Source organism: Protopterus annectens, chromosome 8.part0 (assembly GCF_019279795.1).
Source record: "Protopterus annectens isolate FY-2018-M chromosome 8.part0, PAN1.0, whole genome shotgun sequence".
In the NCBI taxonomy this organism is placed as follows: domain Eukaryota; kingdom Metazoa; phylum Chordata; order Ceratodontiformes; family Protopteridae; genus Protopterus; species Protopterus annectens.
The window spans coordinates 1,276,444,305-1,276,461,354 of record NC_056741.1 but is presented as its reverse complement, the minus strand read 5'-3'; the positions used below and the strand labels follow the sequence as shown (position 1 = coordinate 1,276,461,354).

Here is a 17,050-nt window from a genome sequence, read left to right as displayed (position 1 = left end):
GGTACAAAACTGTACTATGTTCATCGTGTTACACTGCTGCAGTCATTACACTTGGGTAGAATCCCAAAGCTGAGAAAGGGTGGCTGGTTCTATAAGGCATTAGGGTTGGCTATAAGGCCCTGCAGCACTGCAGTGGCGAAGCCAGCTCTGAATTTAGACTATAGAGGCAGATGGTAATGCTTGGTGAAGGTATGTACAGAACTCCAAGTTGCTGCTTCCAAAATATCCTCGGTAGGTACTCACCTGAGGTAGGCAGTTGAAGTGGCTGTTGCCCTGGTGGAGTGAGATCTAATGCTGCTAGGAACAGGTTTTCCATGGTATGTGTAGCAGAAACGTATATAATGTCCTATCCATTTTGAAATGACTTTTCCCTGTGCTCCTGCAGGATATGCTACCAATAATTGCTCAGATTTTCTGAAAGCTTTGGTTTTGTCCAAGTAGAAGCATAACAGATTGTGAATGCCCAAAGAGTGCAGTAGTCTCTCTCCCCTTTATTCTGTGGTTTAGGATAAAAAGTTGGCAGGTAAATAGTTTGGTTTAGAGCCACACTGGATACCACCTTTGGCATAAAAGTAAGGTTAGTTCTTAAAGACACCCTGTCCTGGTGGAAAATGACTAAAGGTTCCACTGCCATTAGTGCCTGTAATTCTGAAACTCTTCGTGCTGATGTTATTGCCAGGAGCAGAGCAGTTTTCCAATAGATATATTTTAATTCTGCTGTGTTGGCTGGCTCAAAAGGAGGTAAAGTTAGCTTCTCCAAAACAAAGTTGAGATCCCAAGTTGGAGTAGGTGCTCTACGGGGCGGTCTTATGTTTTTAGCCCCTCTGAGGTACTGTTTTAAAAGAGGATTAGAGAAAATTGGTGGATCCGTGTTGTAGTGAGCCGAGATGGCAGAGGCATGGATCTTGATGGATAAGAAGGAGTCCTTTGTCCAGCATCTCAGTTAAATATTGTAGTATCTGAGGAATGTTTGGGACAAGAGGGTCAAGGCTGTGAGCTTGGTTTCAGGCACAGAATCTCTTCCATTTATCTGAATAGGCTTTCCTGGTACTAGGCCTTCTGGCCTCCAGAATGACATCCATAACAGCTTTGGAGAGAGGCATTGCTTGCTTGACTAAGGAATCTTCCATGCAGCTAGGTTTAAGGTCTTTAGCTGGCTGTGTAGTATTTGTTTGTTGTGCTGAGTCAGCAGATGTGGGATTTGAGGCAAAATCCAGGGTGGTTCTTGTACTAAGCTCCTTAAGATTGGGTACCAGTGCTGGCGTGGCCAGTCTGGTGCAATCAGGATCATCTTTGGCTCTTCCTGCCTGACTTTTATGAGTACCTTTGGCAGGAGAGGTAGTGGTGGGAAAGCGTATACTTGTAGGTTCTCTCAGCTGAATGAGAGGGCATCCACTTTCCATGCTTGTGGATGGTAACTCCTTGTGCAGAATTTTTGTAGCTGGCAGTTTATTGGGGATGCAAACAGATCTATGTCTGGGCTCCACCATTTCTGTGTTATCATTCTGAATATTTGTGGATTCAACTCCCATTCATGGGGATCCATGATGTTTCTGCTCAAGTCGTCTGCCAGTGTGTTTTTGTCTCCTGGCAGGCATTGTGCTTGCAGATGAACTTGAAGGTTTATAGCTGTGTTCCACAAGGTCATAGCTTGTCTGCATAGGGGGTAGGAGTGAGTGCCCCCTTGCTTATGTACCACATAACTGTGGTGTTGTCTGTCTTTAGTAGTAGTTGTCCTGGATGCAGCAGGTCCTTGAAAGCTATAAGCGCATTTTGTACAGCTAGCATCTCTTTTTGATTGATGTGAAGATGCCTTTGTTCTGCAGGCCAGGTGCCCTGAATACATTTGCCTGCCATGTGTCCTCCCCAGGCGTAATCCGATGCATCTGTTGTCAGTGTTTGCCTGGCTGTGGGTTGTGTAAAAGGCAGTCCCTTGTTGAGGTGACAAGCTTGAGCCCACCATTGAAACTCCTGTTGAAGGCAAGGGATTAGTGGTACAACTGTTTCCAAAGTTTTACAGTGCTGAGACCATACATTCTTTAGGTACCATTGTAGTTTCCTCATATGCAGTCTGGCATATGGAATTAGTAGTATGCAAGAAGCCATGTAACCCAAGGCCTGCAGAATTTTTCTTGCAAGGAGTTGGGTCTTCGTTGCCATCAATTAAAAGTAGAGTCAGTTGTCCTTGTTTGTCTGGCGTGAGAAGTCATCTGGGCCGTTGTGTTCAAGCTGGCACCCAGGAATATAATCTCTTGTGAGGGCACTAGTTTTGATTTCTTTTCGTTTACTGTGTACCCCAGGCAACTTAACTTCTTTACAAACGCCAGATGCTTTAGAAGAATGTCCTTGATCTCTGCTTGAATCAGGCAGTCGTCCAGGTACGGATAAATTTGAATTCCTTTGTCTGCAAAATGCAATTACTGGTGCCAGGCACTTTGTGAAGACCCTGGGCGCAGTAGAGAAGCCAAAGGGCAGTGCAGAGAATTGGTAGTGCATTGAACCAGCTATGAATCTGAGGTATCTTCTGCAGTTTTGTCTGATAGGGACATGCAAGTATGCCTCTGAGGTCCAAAGTCACGAGCCAAGCTTTCTTGCCCAGCATGGGAAGAAGCTGCTGTAATGTCAACATTTTGAATTTCGGAACATCCAGGTAAGTGTTTAGAAATGAAAGATCCAGAATGGGCCTCCAGGCTTTGTCCTTTCTGGGTACCAGAAAGAGTTGAGTAAAATCCTTGTCCTTGCTCCTGTGATGGTACATTTTGAATAGCTCTCATATCCAGGAGTGCTGTAATTTGTTTTTGAGCCTCTGCCCATTGATTTAGTGGCAGGTTTGGCATTCCTTTTAACCTTGGCAGAGTGTGAAAGTGGAACCTGTAACCTTGAAATACAATGTTGAGAACCCATTTGTCGTTGGTGATCATTTGCCAATTGTGGTAGAAGAGTGCCAGTTTTCCTCCCAAGGGGGCTGCCAAGAAGGATTTGTTTGGCAGCTGTAGTGGGAAGTCATTGGAGCTGTTTTTTATATGGTTGGGACCAGTCTTTCCCTTCTTTCTGGTCTGATGCAACTCATTGTCGAGGCCTGTAAGTACCTTGTGTTTGATCTCTACCTCTTAGGTAGATAGATAGGTACTAGGCTATCGGCCCTAGGGCCCATACAAGTCTAGCCAAAAAATGTACCCTGGCTTTCGCCACCCAAGAAAATTATTTTCCTATGCCCCTGTCGAGCAGAGCCACAGAAGTGATCCCTGGGGTGAATTTCCCATCCAATCATCAAGATTTTTCTTGAAGAGTGCTAATGAGGAGCTCTGTTTGACATAGATAGGTAGTCTGTTCCAGAGTATGGGAAGTCCCTGGGACAGGAATCTATCCCTCCAGCATGTTCTGTTTATTGTGGTGACAAGGTTAAGGTCCCTAGAGCATGTAGCTCAGAGGGATTGGGATTTCTTTAAGTGGAGCATGTCCAGCAGCTCTGGGTTTGACATAGCTTTGTATGTTAGGCAGAGATCACCCCTGAGTAGGCGATATGCGATGGAGTAAAGCTGTAGTTTTTTGAGACGGTCTGCATAGGGCATCTGTTTGAGGCCAGTAATCCTCTTTTGAGGTATTTCTGTGGTCTTTCCAGTTGTTGTAGATGTCTTGTGAGGTACATACCAAAGGGGGCGTTGTACTCTATAATGGGTCTAATGGTTGATGAGTAGAGGGGAACAATGACCTCTTTTTCTGGATGAGAATCCTTTTGTGATGAGATGAGCCACGTAGAAAGATTTCCTGACCACTGTGGCGATGTGATTATCAAAGGAGAGACTACTGTCCACCTGTGTCCCAAGGTCTCATCACATTTTCGGCATTAAGTAGACTACCAGCTATGTGGTAGTTCATGGGTACAGGGTTTTTACCAAAGGGGATGACAATACACTTTTTGGCATTGAGCTTCAGACCATGGCTTTGACACCAGGTATCTGTCTCAGTGAGGCCCTTTTGTAGTTTGTCCACATCGTTAGGAGTTTTGATTATGGCTCCTAGTTTGCAGTCATCTGCAAACTTTGTTAGCCAAAGACCTTCTGTGTTGGCCTGCACTTCAGAGAAGTAGATACCAAACAGGAGAGGACCCAGGACTGAACCCTGTGGTACTCCACTTGTCACTGGTCTGATGTCGGATTTGGAATCCGCTACTTTCACAGTGTGGGTTCTGTCCGTGAGCCAGTTGGCAACCCATCTTATGACATAGGGATTTATACCTAGTTTAGTGAGCTTATCTATAATTCCAGAGTGGGGGGATGGTGTCGAAAGCCTTGTCGAGATCTAGATAAGCTGTGTGAACCATTTTATCATCATCTATGGCTTTGGTGACTGCTTCAAAGTCGTCAATCAGGTTTAGGAGACATGATCTGCCTTTTACAAATCCAAACTGAGTAGGGTCCAGAGTTTGGAGATTACCAATGTCTTTGTTTATGAGTTCCATGATGATACGTTCCATGGCCTTGCAGACTAGGCTTGTCAGGCTAATGGGGCGGTAGTTCCCGGGATCCATCGTGGCTCCACCTTTGTGGAGTGGGATAACTGTCGCGGTGCGCCATTCAGTGGGTACAAAGCCTGAGGTGAGGCTATGATTGAACATGGTACTTAGGTAGGGTGCCAGTTCATTCTGTAGTTCGTGTAGAATGCAGCCTGGGATATTGTCAGGTCCCATGGATGCTGTGTTCTTGGCTTTGGAGAGTGTGTTTTTTACCTGTGCAGCCGTGATTATAGGAACTTTGCATTCTTCCGGTATAGAGATGGGCCCTCTAGGGGGTGTGAGGGGGGTAAAGTTAGCACTGAACCTATCTGCTAGGATGTTGGCAATATCAGTTGGTTCTGTATATTTAGTGCCATTATGCTGTAACTCAGAGCAGATCTGAGTGTTCCCATTTAGATTCTTGACATAGCTATAGAATGCTTTGTGGTTGTCTTTAGAGTCAGTGGCAATTTTGTTTTCGGAACTAGCTTTAGAGGATTTTATGAGGGATCTCAACTTCTTACTGAGGTTGTCCAGAGAGTTCCTCCAGTCATGGGATTTTACTCTTTTTTGCAACAGTTTCTTTCTTCTGTTGTAGAGTTTGTTTATGGCAGAGGACCACCAGATTGGCTTCCTTTTTTTGGAGGATAACATCTTGGTTCTATTAGGGATAGCATGATCCATGCACTCGTGTTAAGTGCTTATAAAGTGCATTTCTGTAGGATTCGGCAGTCATACCTCTATTGTCCGTCTGCATGGGTGTCATGAAGTTTGCCACTTCTGTCTTAAGAAGTGTGAAGCTGGCTTTTGAGAAGTTTTTTACGATGGTTTCCCTAATTAGGGCTGGGGGTGGGATGTGGATATCTAGGCTGATTAGCTTGTGGTCGGAATTGACCTCTGGTATGGAACATCGGTTTCCCATGTTGGTGATGACCAGGTCTAGGATATTGCTGCCCCTGGTGGGGGTGTGAATAAGTTGATCCAAGGCGTTGGAATTTATGAATTCTAGAAAACGTTGAGCAAAAGAGTTGGTACATGAGTAGTTTTCCCAGTTAATGGTGGGGTAGTTGAAATCGCCCATTATTAGGGTGTTGGGTTGTACCCTAATACTTTCCAGTGTATCAAGAAATGAGGAGTGTGAATCCTGGGGCATGGTGGGGGGTCTGTAGCAAGCTACAATTTGGATTGCGGTCTTGCCCAGAGTTAGTTGCACTTGGATAATCTCGGATGCATTATGCTGTGCAACTAGCCTGGAGGTGTGGATATCCTTAATGAACATGGACACGCCTCTGCCTTTAGTGCTTCTTTCTGGGTTAGGTGGCCGAAAGGTGTGGTATGAATTGAAGCCTGGTACTGCAGGGGTGCTCTCTGGAGCTTTGAACCAGGTCTCTGTCACTGCACAGATGTCAATGTTCTCCATTTTAAGGAGTGCCTCGAGTGAGTGCATTTTGAGGTTTAGACTTCTAGCATTGAGTAGCATTACCCTCAGATTTTGCTTGCTTGTACCGGTTACGGTGGTGAATTTGTCATTTGAACCTTGCCTAAAAAAGGCACTATAGGAGTGGCAAGAGTCTTAGCCAGTATCCAGAATCCTAAGGGCGACAGGTGCAGGCCATCTCTGGCAAAGCATCGTGGACTGTCGATCATGTCGTCCCAGGCAGACAAATACTGGATCCCCTTAGAATGACACCAGAAGCTTAGCCAATTGTTGAAGTCAATCATTTTGTCCTTGTACTGTGGTATCATTCTGGATAATGGCAGGATGCTACTCAGGGTTAGGGTCATACCTGCCTGGGATACAAGATCAGACAGCTCCTCCATGTCTCTTTTCATGTAGTCCAGGGAGGTACGTCTCAGGTCATTCACACCAACATGGACAATGACAGTGTCATATTTGTACTTATTGTGGAGTGACCTGAGTGCATGCGTTATGTGGCGGATCCTGGCACCTGACAGGCAGTTGACAGTAACTTTCTCCTTGTTTAGTCTAGTGAGTGGAACATCAGTGTGCCTGACTATAGAGTCACCTATGACTAGAGTGTTGGGTACATTGTTATGCCTTATGGGCTGTGGTTAAGTGGCACACTGAGTTTGCGGGCTATGTGTCATTTGGGTTGTGTTGGGGGGTGGAGTTTGCTTGCGTTTATGCTTTGGATGTCCCTGATGCTTGGGCAGATTTTTATTGAGAGCCTCCCCGAATGTAGGTGTGTGTTTTGTGTTTCTATGTGTGTGTTTTGGTGGTGTGGGTTTTGAGGGACTATGTGATGTGTGGTGCGGTGCAAGTGTTTACCCTCTCCTCTTGACTGTCTAGTCCAGTCTTGGGTGAAGAGAGCTTTGCTTCCAGTTTGGCTATATAAGTGCATCTCTCACAGGTTGTAGTGTTGGGTGGTAGGAGGAGAGGGGTGTCTGTGTACATGAGGCAATTGCTGCATTGCCCCAAGATGCCCAGATTCATCAGGTAGACAGGAGAAATCACTGGGAGCTGACCCTTAGACATGCCTGGATAAGTGCTTATTTATTAAGTACTAAAAACTGCTTTCCACTAGACAAGTGAGGAAAGTTGAGTGCTGTAGTAATTTGCAGCTTATGTAGTGCTTACAATGAGTTCTGAACAAGTACTGAGTTCAAAGAAACAGATTTGCGTGCTGAAACTAGAAAACTGGCTAGTTATAAGAAAAAAACTAAGCTAGAAGGCTTCCCTCCAACACAGAAGGGCTTGGGGGCTCAGAAGCCTACAAACAGTCTATACCACTTAACAGGAAAGGCAGGAAACAAGCTTAGATTTTATTTTTTCTTCCGTTTCCCAGATGCTCTCTTTGTACACAGTAGGAGTGCCTGAAATCAGAATATGATCTCACTGCACTCGGTTGAGTAAGCAAATGAGATGGGCCCAGAAGGAGTATCCAAACACAAATTTACAAGAGGGGTGGGCAGTTTCAAGGCCACTAAGATTAACACCAAAACAAAAACAGGGTGGGTGGGACTAACTGAAGAGCAGAGTCAAAATTTCCAGTTCGGTTAATATATATTCCTGCAGCACAGTTAAATCAATTTAAATACTGTATTCTTTGAAAAAAGTGCAGATAAAGGTACTTAAATTCTCTTATACGTCCAGTTGAATACAGCTAGATCTTAGCCGGCCAAAGCTGAGGTTTTTAAGCAGAAAATATTTCAAACTGTACCACTTAAATAGGCAAGGACAGGAAATCAAAGAATGTGGCTACCCCCACACACCTGTAATTACTAACAAACAATAAAATTCAGCAGCACTGACTGAATAGCAGAGTCAAAATTTCCAGTTCGGTTAATATATATTCCTGCAACACAGTTAAATCAATTTAAATACTGTATTCTTTGAAAAAAGTGCAGATAAAGGTACTTAAATTCTCTTATACGTCCAGTTGAATACAGCTAGATCTTAGCCGGCCAAAGCTGAGGTTTTTAAGTAGAAAATATTTCAAACTGTACCACTTAAATAGGCAAGGACAGGAAATCAAAGAATGTGGCTACCCCCACACCTGTAATTACTAACAAACAATAAAATTCAGCAGCACTGACTGAAGAGCAGAGTCAAAATTTCCAGTTCAGTTAATATATATTCCTGCAACACAGTTAAATCAATTTAAATACTGTATTCTTTGAAAAAAGTGCAGATAAAGGTACTTAAATTCTTGGACGTCTATCTTTCCCTTTGAGGTCTGTCTGTAATTGGAAAGGACCAATTCTTAGTTGGCCAGTTTCTGCTAAATGTAGGAGGCTGAACCTGTAAGAAATCCTTCACCGTTTGCATAGATTTTGCCTTATCCTCCATTTTCTTTAATACCTCTTCTGCCTTAACTCCAAATAACACATCCTGCTGCAAAGGTGCATCCAATAATTTTGCTTTAACATGATCTGGTAACATATGTTCTTTTAACCAAGCCTGTCTTCTAATGACAGAGCCTGTAACTGCTGCACTGCAGGAGGCCTCTAGAGAATCAAAACCACATTGCAAATTATGCTTTCCCACTTGTTCAAGCTGCATGCAATAAATCCTGCATTTCTTTAAAATTAGGAGGATCTGATTCTGGAAGCATTTTTTGCTTTAACTGAGACAGTAAAAATTGCTGATATTTTAGCATGTGAAACTGGCAATTTAAGGCTCTCATTGCTAAAGTAGCAGACGTATATACTATCTTTCCCCATCTGTCTAATGCTCTGGAATCTGTCAGAGGGAACTGGATTCTTGGCTGATGAGGCCTTAACTCCTTTGGGTCCCTGAGAAATAGTTTCAGGGTGAGCTACAGGGCATTTATACAGAAATGTATGCGAGTCAGGGACTCTGTAGTATCTGTCAGGTTTAACAGGTGCTGGAGGTAAGGAATCAGGATTTAAGCTGGATTCACTATACACATCATCCACAATATCTAACACTGGCGGAATAGCAAGGGGTCTGTGTTGAGGTAATAAAAGGATATCTCTGAGCCTCCTCTTGGATTCTGAATAATCCTGGCCTTCCCAGTGGAAATGCTCCCTCATGATATGTAGGGTTTCCCCAAAGGAGTAGTCCTCAGGCAGTGAAGCTGATGGAATTGATTCCTCAGCATCAGAATCCTCATAAGGGGGTAAAGAGTATCCTAGGTCTGAGGATGAATCAGAAGAGATGGACACCTGGTCGGATGAATCGTAGTCTGCATCCTGTCTAGGCCTTTTATCAGGAGGGGGATGGGAACCCATGATCAGATGATTAGGTCTTCGGCTATTTTGAGCATTTGTTTCTTAGGCATGGAGGCATGTCCAGGAGAATGCTGTATTTGTTTCTTTGACTTTAAAGAAGGCTTAGACTTAGTTGAGGGTTTAATGCTTAACTGAGTAGGTCTAGAGACACCCTCTCTGTAGCTGTGGGTTGCTCAGCTACTCCGGATCCCTCTGAAAGGTTAGTCTCGGTAGGCTGAAGAACTTGTGGGTTCAAAGGCCCAGCCATCTCCAAGTGGGAGTCGGAGGCGGCTTGAGGTTCTACAGAAGCAGTCATCAAGGGCTGCGAAGGCGCCGCGCTGAAAACCGGAGAACCGGCGACTGGCCTAGAAGAGGCTTCGTCAGTTTTGGGCCTCGGATGCCTATCCTTGTCTCTGCGCTTTTTGTGTATTCTGGTCGTCGGAAGTTCCGACGGCATGGTATAATTGAATTTTCTACCAAAATAATGTCGGGCAAAATCAAACCGTTTAACAGTGCGCTTGTCAAACCTAGCAAAAAACCGACAACCGGTGACGTCGTTGTCAGGGCCTAGGCATGGGATGCAATAGGAATGGAAATCCTTATGAGGTATTTGCTTCCCACAAAAAATACAGTTATTAACTTTTACTGACATCGGTCTGAGGCAAGAAAAAGTTTCCACAACGGGGTACTTAGCTTTGTAGAAGACTTCGTTCTGGATTCGGAATGAAAATCTCAGGAGACGGACGACCGGCACTTGCGAACTGCTTTTGCTTCGGGCACCGCGCGGCAAGAAAGACTGAAGAAAATGGCGTCGGCTGCATCTGTCGCACTGACGTCAGGGAGGAGGCGACAGCAACCGACGCCGGACCAAGACTTTAGAACTCAGGCCGACTGGGGAACCGCCTGATGGCAGGATAACCCAAGTGTAACACGATGAACATTTGCCCTTTCAGCGCTTTACATACTTGGGATGCATACTCTGGCAGTGCAGTGTATTAACTTTCTTGCATGGTTTACTATAGAGCTGAGTATCAAAACCATCAGGGGTATTCAAGACACAAACATCAAGAAAATCTGTTGAGGTTTGGGAATGCTTAAATGTGAACTTTAAAAAATCAGTGGTCTGATGTAAACAGTCCACAAACTCATTCAGGGTCTCTACTGAGCTAATCCATACAAATAACACATCATCCACAAATCGTACATAATGTGAGATGCACTGGAGAAAGAAGTTACTTCTGTCTAGAACATATAGATACCCCCAATATGCGAGCACCATGTTGGCATACCTGTTTGCATACATGGTGCCCATGGCCACCCCGACCTTCTGATGGTAATAGCAGTCATGAAACATTAAAATAATACTAAGTATAATGTCAAGCAATGAACATATCAGGTGTATCTGACCTGTGAAGTAATCAGTGCTCTTAGACAAAAACAGCCAAACAAAGTCTACTCCTATCTCATTAGGAATTACGGTAAAAAGGGATACTACATCCATGGTAACCAATATATTATTCATACCATTTCTGCAAGACCAATCAAATGGTTGCATCAAAAAGTGCTTTTTCTCTCAATACAGTATTTGTCAACAATAACAGCGCATAACTACTTTTCAACATAGACAGACGAAGGCTCAGTCACTCACCCACGACCCAAGACAATGGGTCTCAAGGGTGGGTTACTCAAACACTTACGAATCTTAGGAAGTCCATACAGTATTGGAATAGTAGGAAATTCAACCATAAAGTAATCATACAAATCTCTGCTTACTCCATTAACAGTTCATGAATGCTATTATGTACATTTTGAATAACTTTACCAATGTCACTTTTATGGCATTCAGTACAAGTATCAGCATCATTTAGCATTAAATGCATACTTTCAAGATATTTAGTAGTATCCATAAGCATGATAGCACCACCTTTATCTGCAGGGCGCACATAAACATGCTCATTTGAAATATACTCAAAAAGTGCTTTAAACCGAATGTCAGTAAGGTTATGAAACATCCTACAATGTTTCTGTCTCATGAAAGGAAAGTTGTGTAAATCTTACCATAACCATAGATGTCCTTCACTTCCATGTTGCAGTATTCTACATGTGGGTTTACCTTTCTTACTTTCCAGTTCGTCTGGCCAAGATTCCAAAGATTCAGTCCCTCTAGATGCGTCAGACGTCTGTTGTGGCAGCAGGAATGTGGGCCATAAAAGTGACATCTGCACGCACCAGCCCTCCGAACATAAAACCCCCCACTTGAAGTCAGTGCTTTAAGGGCATAGCCTGTCCAGTGCCACCCAGGAGAGCAAATGCAACCTGACAGAAGGAGAAGGAGGGAGGGAAAGAATACTGTAACATGGAAGAGAAGGACATCTATGGTTATAGTAAGATTTTACACAACTTTCCTATATCCTTCTATTCCAATGTTGCAGTATTCTACATGTGGGTGAGTGCCAAAGCTCACTGAGGGATTGGGTGGTGGTCTGGAAGAGGTTTCCAGGAATCCGGGTAGGATAGCCCTGGCAAACCCTGCCTTGGCTCTAGAGATATGATCCAGCTTGTAATGCTTGGTGAAGGTGTGCACAGAGGGCCAAGTAGCTGCTTCAAGGACGGTGTTGGTGTCTAGCCCCTTAAAGAAGGCTCCAGAAAGTACAGTTGTGTACCTACCATAAATATAGATGTTTGAATGTATTCACTGTTGCAGTCATTACAATTGGGTGATCCTGCTGGCAGGCTACCCGCAGTCGGCCTAAGTTCCAAAGTCTAGGTCCGGCGTCGGTTGCTGTCGCCTCCTCCCTGACGTCAGTGCGCCAGGGGTATAAAAGATGCAGCCGACGCCATTTTCTTCGGTTTTTCTTGCCGCTCGGTGCCCGAAGCAAAAGCAGTTCGCAGGGAGGCTTTGTCGGCTGGCTCAAAAGGGGCTAGGGTGAGTTTTTCTAATACATAGTTAAGGTCCCAGGGAGGACGGAAAGGTTTTCTGGGAGGTCTCAAGTGAAGTACCCCTTTGAGAAAAAAAGTTTAGCAGGAAGTCTGGATGCAAGGGGTGAATCCAGAGGTAGACAGGCAGAAATTGCAGACAAGTGTGCTTTTAAAGATGAGTAGGCCAGTCCTGTTTGCAATAGTTCACACAGTTAAGACAGGATAAGAGGGATGGCGCTTTCCAGTGGGTTCACCTGTCTTTTGTGACACCAAATAGAAAACCTTTTCCACTTTGAGAGATAGGATTTTCTTGTGTTAGTTTTCCTGGCCTCCTGCAGGACATTGAGCATGTCCTCGTTGTACAGGTGTCTGAAGGGGAATCCTATCAACCACAGGGTGAGGTGCAAGGATTGTGGGTGTATCTGTGTTGCCTTGTGCTGTGTGAGCAGGTCAACTGAGGGGGGGGGTAACTTGTGGTGACTGCCCTTGGACAAATGGAGAAGGGGAAACCAGTGCTGTCTTGGCCAGTAAGGAGTCACCAGCAAGATTTTTGGTGAGTCCTGTTGAATTTTCAGCAGCACCTTTTGAATCAAGAGAAGGGGGGGGGGGCATAAAGAAATTTTCCCCTTCTAAGACATTGAGAAGGCATCTGTTGCCAGTGCCTTGAGGTCAGGTGTCCTGGTGCAGTAAACAGGAAGTTGACTGTTTATGGAGGAGGCAAACAGATCTATTTGAAGTATACCCCCACCTGCGGACCAGATCCAGGAAAACATCTCTGAAGCATCCATTCTTGATTTGAGATGGTCCTGCTTAGATAATCTGCCTGGGAGTTGTGCATGGAGGGTATGTAGGCTGCCTCTAAGGTAATTCCCTGCGAGATGGCCAGTTCCCACACCTGAAGAGCTCGTCTGCATAGGAGGTATGATTTGGTCCCTCCCTGTTTGTTGAGATGCCACAGGACTGTGGTGCTGTCTGTGAATATCATGAGAGGGTCTTGATCTAGGTAGGGTTGGAAGGCTTGTAGAGCAAGGAGGATTGCCCTCATCTCTGACATTTGTGCACTCTAGTCTGTATGTGTCTGTCCACAAACCTTGCACTTGTCTTAGTCCTAGTGTTGCTCCCCATCCCAGATCGGAAGCATCTGTATGCATGGTCTGGGTGGGTGTGGGTGTTTGGAGAGGGAGGCCTGGGTCATTGGCCACCTGAGCCATCCACCACTGAATTTCCCATTTCAAGCATGGAAGAAGGGGGAACCCTGAATTCCATGCGATGGGAGTGTTGAGTCCAAAATGACCAAAGATACCACTGCAGTTTCCTCATGTGTAGTCTTGCTAAGGGCAGCATGGGCAAGGTGGCTGCCATGTAGCCCAAAAGTCTCAGGAACTGCCTTGCTGTCAGTTCTAATGCTTGAAGAGCACAAAGTAGGTGGTGTATCAAGGTCACCACCTTCTCTGGTGGCAGGAAGGCCTTCATCAGGTCTGTCTGGATTCTGCAACCCAAGAAAACAATGTCCTGGGCGGGCTCCAAGTGAGATTTTGGGAAATTTATTTGAAATCTTAGAGACTGAAAGAGGTACAGAAGGGCCAGAGTGTGAAGGAGGGTCTTCTGATTCTCTGCTTGAATTAGCAGGTCTTCTACGCAAGGGAATATTTGGATACCCTTTGTCCTGCAGTAAGCGATGACAAGAGCCAGACATTTTGTGAATAACCCTGGGAGCAATGGACAGCCCAAAGGGCAAAGCACAGAATTGATAATAGGATGGAGCCTGCCAAAAGCCTTGGGTATTTCCTGAAGGTGGGCTTTAATGGTATGTGCACATAAGCATCCTTTATGTCCAGGGCTGCCATGAAACCTCAAGGTAGGAGGAGGAGGAAGAGCATGGGGGCAGTGAGAATCCTGAAGGTAGGTACTTTTAGGAAAGGGTTGAGTTGCGAGAGATCTAGTATGTCTCCATGGTCCATCCTTTCTGGTGACCAGAAAGATTCTGCAGTAGAATCCTTTTCCTTTTATTTCTATAGGCACTGGCTCTATAGTGCCTTGCACCCCACAGAGTATGCAGTACCGGTTGTAAGAGGGGTAAGCTGATTGGTGGGTGGCTGTGGAGTGCCTAGTCTTACGGGGGGGGGGGGGTGATCCAGGACAAAGTAACCGTTCTGGATGATGGAAAGAACCCATTCGTCTGAAATAAGGTGGGACCATACAGGGAGACCATGAGAAACGGACAGACAGGGGTAGGGATGTGGGAAGGATGGGAAGGGAGGTTGGCAGGGAGTCTGACACTACCTGCCCTATCTTGAAAGGGAGGCTTCTGGCTGGAGGATAGGGAAGCTTTTGCCGGAGGGAGCTGTTTTCTAGGGGGTCTCCTACACCTGGAAGGAGCCATAGGCCAAGAAGGCTTTCTAATGAATTGCATCTTGGCAGGGTAGTTCCTATGGAACTTAGAGATGGGCGAGACTAGCTGGTGTTTGAGGGCTTGCAATTCTTTGCCTTTTGTTGCAGGGACTTAGGTCAGCCACTTTGCCACCAAACAGTGCAGAGTGATCTAAAGGGGCATCAATAAGCTTAGCCCTGAAATCATCAGGGAGGGGCTGAAGGCATAACTAAGAGTATCTCCTCAAAGCAGAAGCTGATGCAGCTGACCTAGCTTAGGCTTCAGCTGCATCATAACTGCATCTAATAGAGTGTCTATTCACCTGAGAGGTGAGTGCTAGCAGGGAGAGCAAGAAAGATTTGGCTGCACAGTCTGGTATGTCAGCTAGTTCTTTAATGGCTTTGTCCAGCTGGGCTAAGTACTTGGTCACGCGAGTCTGGTAGTTTGTGGCCCTGAAGGACAGGGTGGCTAAAGTATAGATTTTCTTCCTGAGCCATTCCATTGTCTTGCTATCCTTGTCAGCAGGAAGAATGGTGGTAGCTGGGAGAAGTTTGGAAGCCCTATCAGTGGAAATGGAGATAGTGGCTGGGTCAGCTGGAGGGCACTTAAGTAGACATTTTTCTGTTTCAGGGACCTTGTACAGTGTGTCAGCCCTGTGTGGTTGATAGATGCAGTGGAAAAGGCATCCAGGAAGACCAGCAGAATAGGATGGATAGCAGAAGGACTGGGGGAGTCCATCTGTACGAGGTCATAAAACCTCTTCTGCACTTCAGTCATGTCAGTGGATTCCCACTTAAAGTGGTCTTTCATTTTGCAAACAGTTTCCCCAAAGGTTAAATCCTCCACTGGGGAATCGGGCTCAATGGAACCTTCCCCTGATGATCCAGTCCCCAAGGGGGAGGAGATCTGTGAGGAGTAGGAGAGGGAATCTGAGGAATCACAGAGTTCTTCTTCGACTTCCTTCTACCCTCCTTTCAGAAGTTAGAGGTCTAGGACTTAGGAAGGGAGGAGTGCTAGGGGTTCCTGTTGTAGTAGGCCGTAGGGCCATAAAGGCATTGATTAAACTCTGGCTGAAAACCTGCCTATCAGGCATGCTTTCAGGAGGAGGAGATAAATGTTGTGTCTTGTTTTTTCTTAAGAGGCCTAGCTAGCATCAGGCAGGGAGAAGGCCTCGAGTCAGATGTAGGGATGGCGGGGTGCGGAATCAGACTGGCCCACAGAGAGCACTGGTCTCCCTCCCAGAGTCTAAGGCAGATGCCGGTAAAGCCTCTACAGTCTGCTCGAGATTGTGAGGCTTCCTCATTAGGTACCCACTTAATCCAGACTGGCAGAAGCAGAATCCTCGGCCTGGCCGATGTCGGCCACAGGCTGAGGTACAGGCGGTAGAAGTGCAGCAGCAGAACTAGGCTGCATGGTCTTGGCCCTCTTCTTAGATGGTTCTGACGGGACGTTGGACGCGGCTTCCATCCATAATGCTATTTGTTTTAACCGCTGGTTTCCTAACTAAAGGTTTAAAGCATGCAAACGGCGATACAAGGTCTTGGGTACGCACGCCTGACGAACAGTGCAGTTTTCGTGGTTGTGTTAGTTACCTAAACAAAAGAGGCACTGGTCGTGGGTGTCTTTGTGGGGAATCTGCCGGCCACACTTACACTTGCTCTTTCCGGATGACATGAACATACTATATATAAAAAAACAGAAGGACTGAAAGGATCCCCAACGGATACTTACCTGAATTTTTCAGAATCTGACGTCCGCGAAAAGCAGGAACACCTGACATATGACTGGTGGCGGAAATGTTCTGAGGGTTAGTGCATGCAGACTTCACTTTTATGGCCCACATTCCTGCTGCCACTTCAGACGCACCTAGAGGGACTGAAAATCTTTGGAATCCTGGCCAGACAAACTGGAAAGGAAAAAGGGTAAACCCACATGTAGAATACTGCAACATTAGAATAGGACATCTCAGATGTCACGTTCACATAGCTTTAAGAATGCTCAATCGGAACAAACTGGCTACACTTCCTAAAGCCAGTATGCTCATAAGCATTATTACCATAAAGAATCCTAAGCGAGATCTTTACAGTCTTAAGTCAGTCAGGACCTCATGTAAGGATGAGCCTCTAGCATGAGTAAAAGAAAGACCCTCGTTGAGTGCCTCATGCTGTTCGCTACTCAGTCGAGGAAGATTGGAATCTTGCTCTTTACAACTGGCCCTAGTTCTAGTTGCCCTGACACCTGTGGTCTCTTTCAACCAAATCTGTTCCGAGTGTGTGAGCGCCCTCTCCCATCTTGTCTGTTCATTTTCACCATTTCAGGTAGTTGTAGCTGTAGAAAAAGGGGTGGAGGCAGACTGTGTATTCAAGCTAGCAGAACCAGATTCTCTGGATTGCAGTATGTCCTGGGTATCATGACTCAGGACTTTCTTGGATGCTGCAGTCTCACCTGCTCCAGAGGGAATGGTCTAACGAGGTAGATTATCAGAGTACGATGCAGAACCAGTCACACTGTCAGACTTGGAAGCAGGAGCAGTTTCCTTCACATTAAAGGGTACATTGTCAGGCTCTATA

At 45.5% G+C, this 17,050-nt stretch overlaps 1 protein-coding gene across 1 annotated transcript in view; it reads right to left on the bottom strand.

Annotated features, from left to right (window-relative positions):
* Positions 1 to 17,050, bottom strand: part of GSK3A (glycogen synthase kinase 3 alpha) — a 1,198,873-nt gene that overhangs the window by 344,155 nt on the left and 837,668 nt on the right. The gene's annotated exons all lie outside the window — the stretch shown is intronic.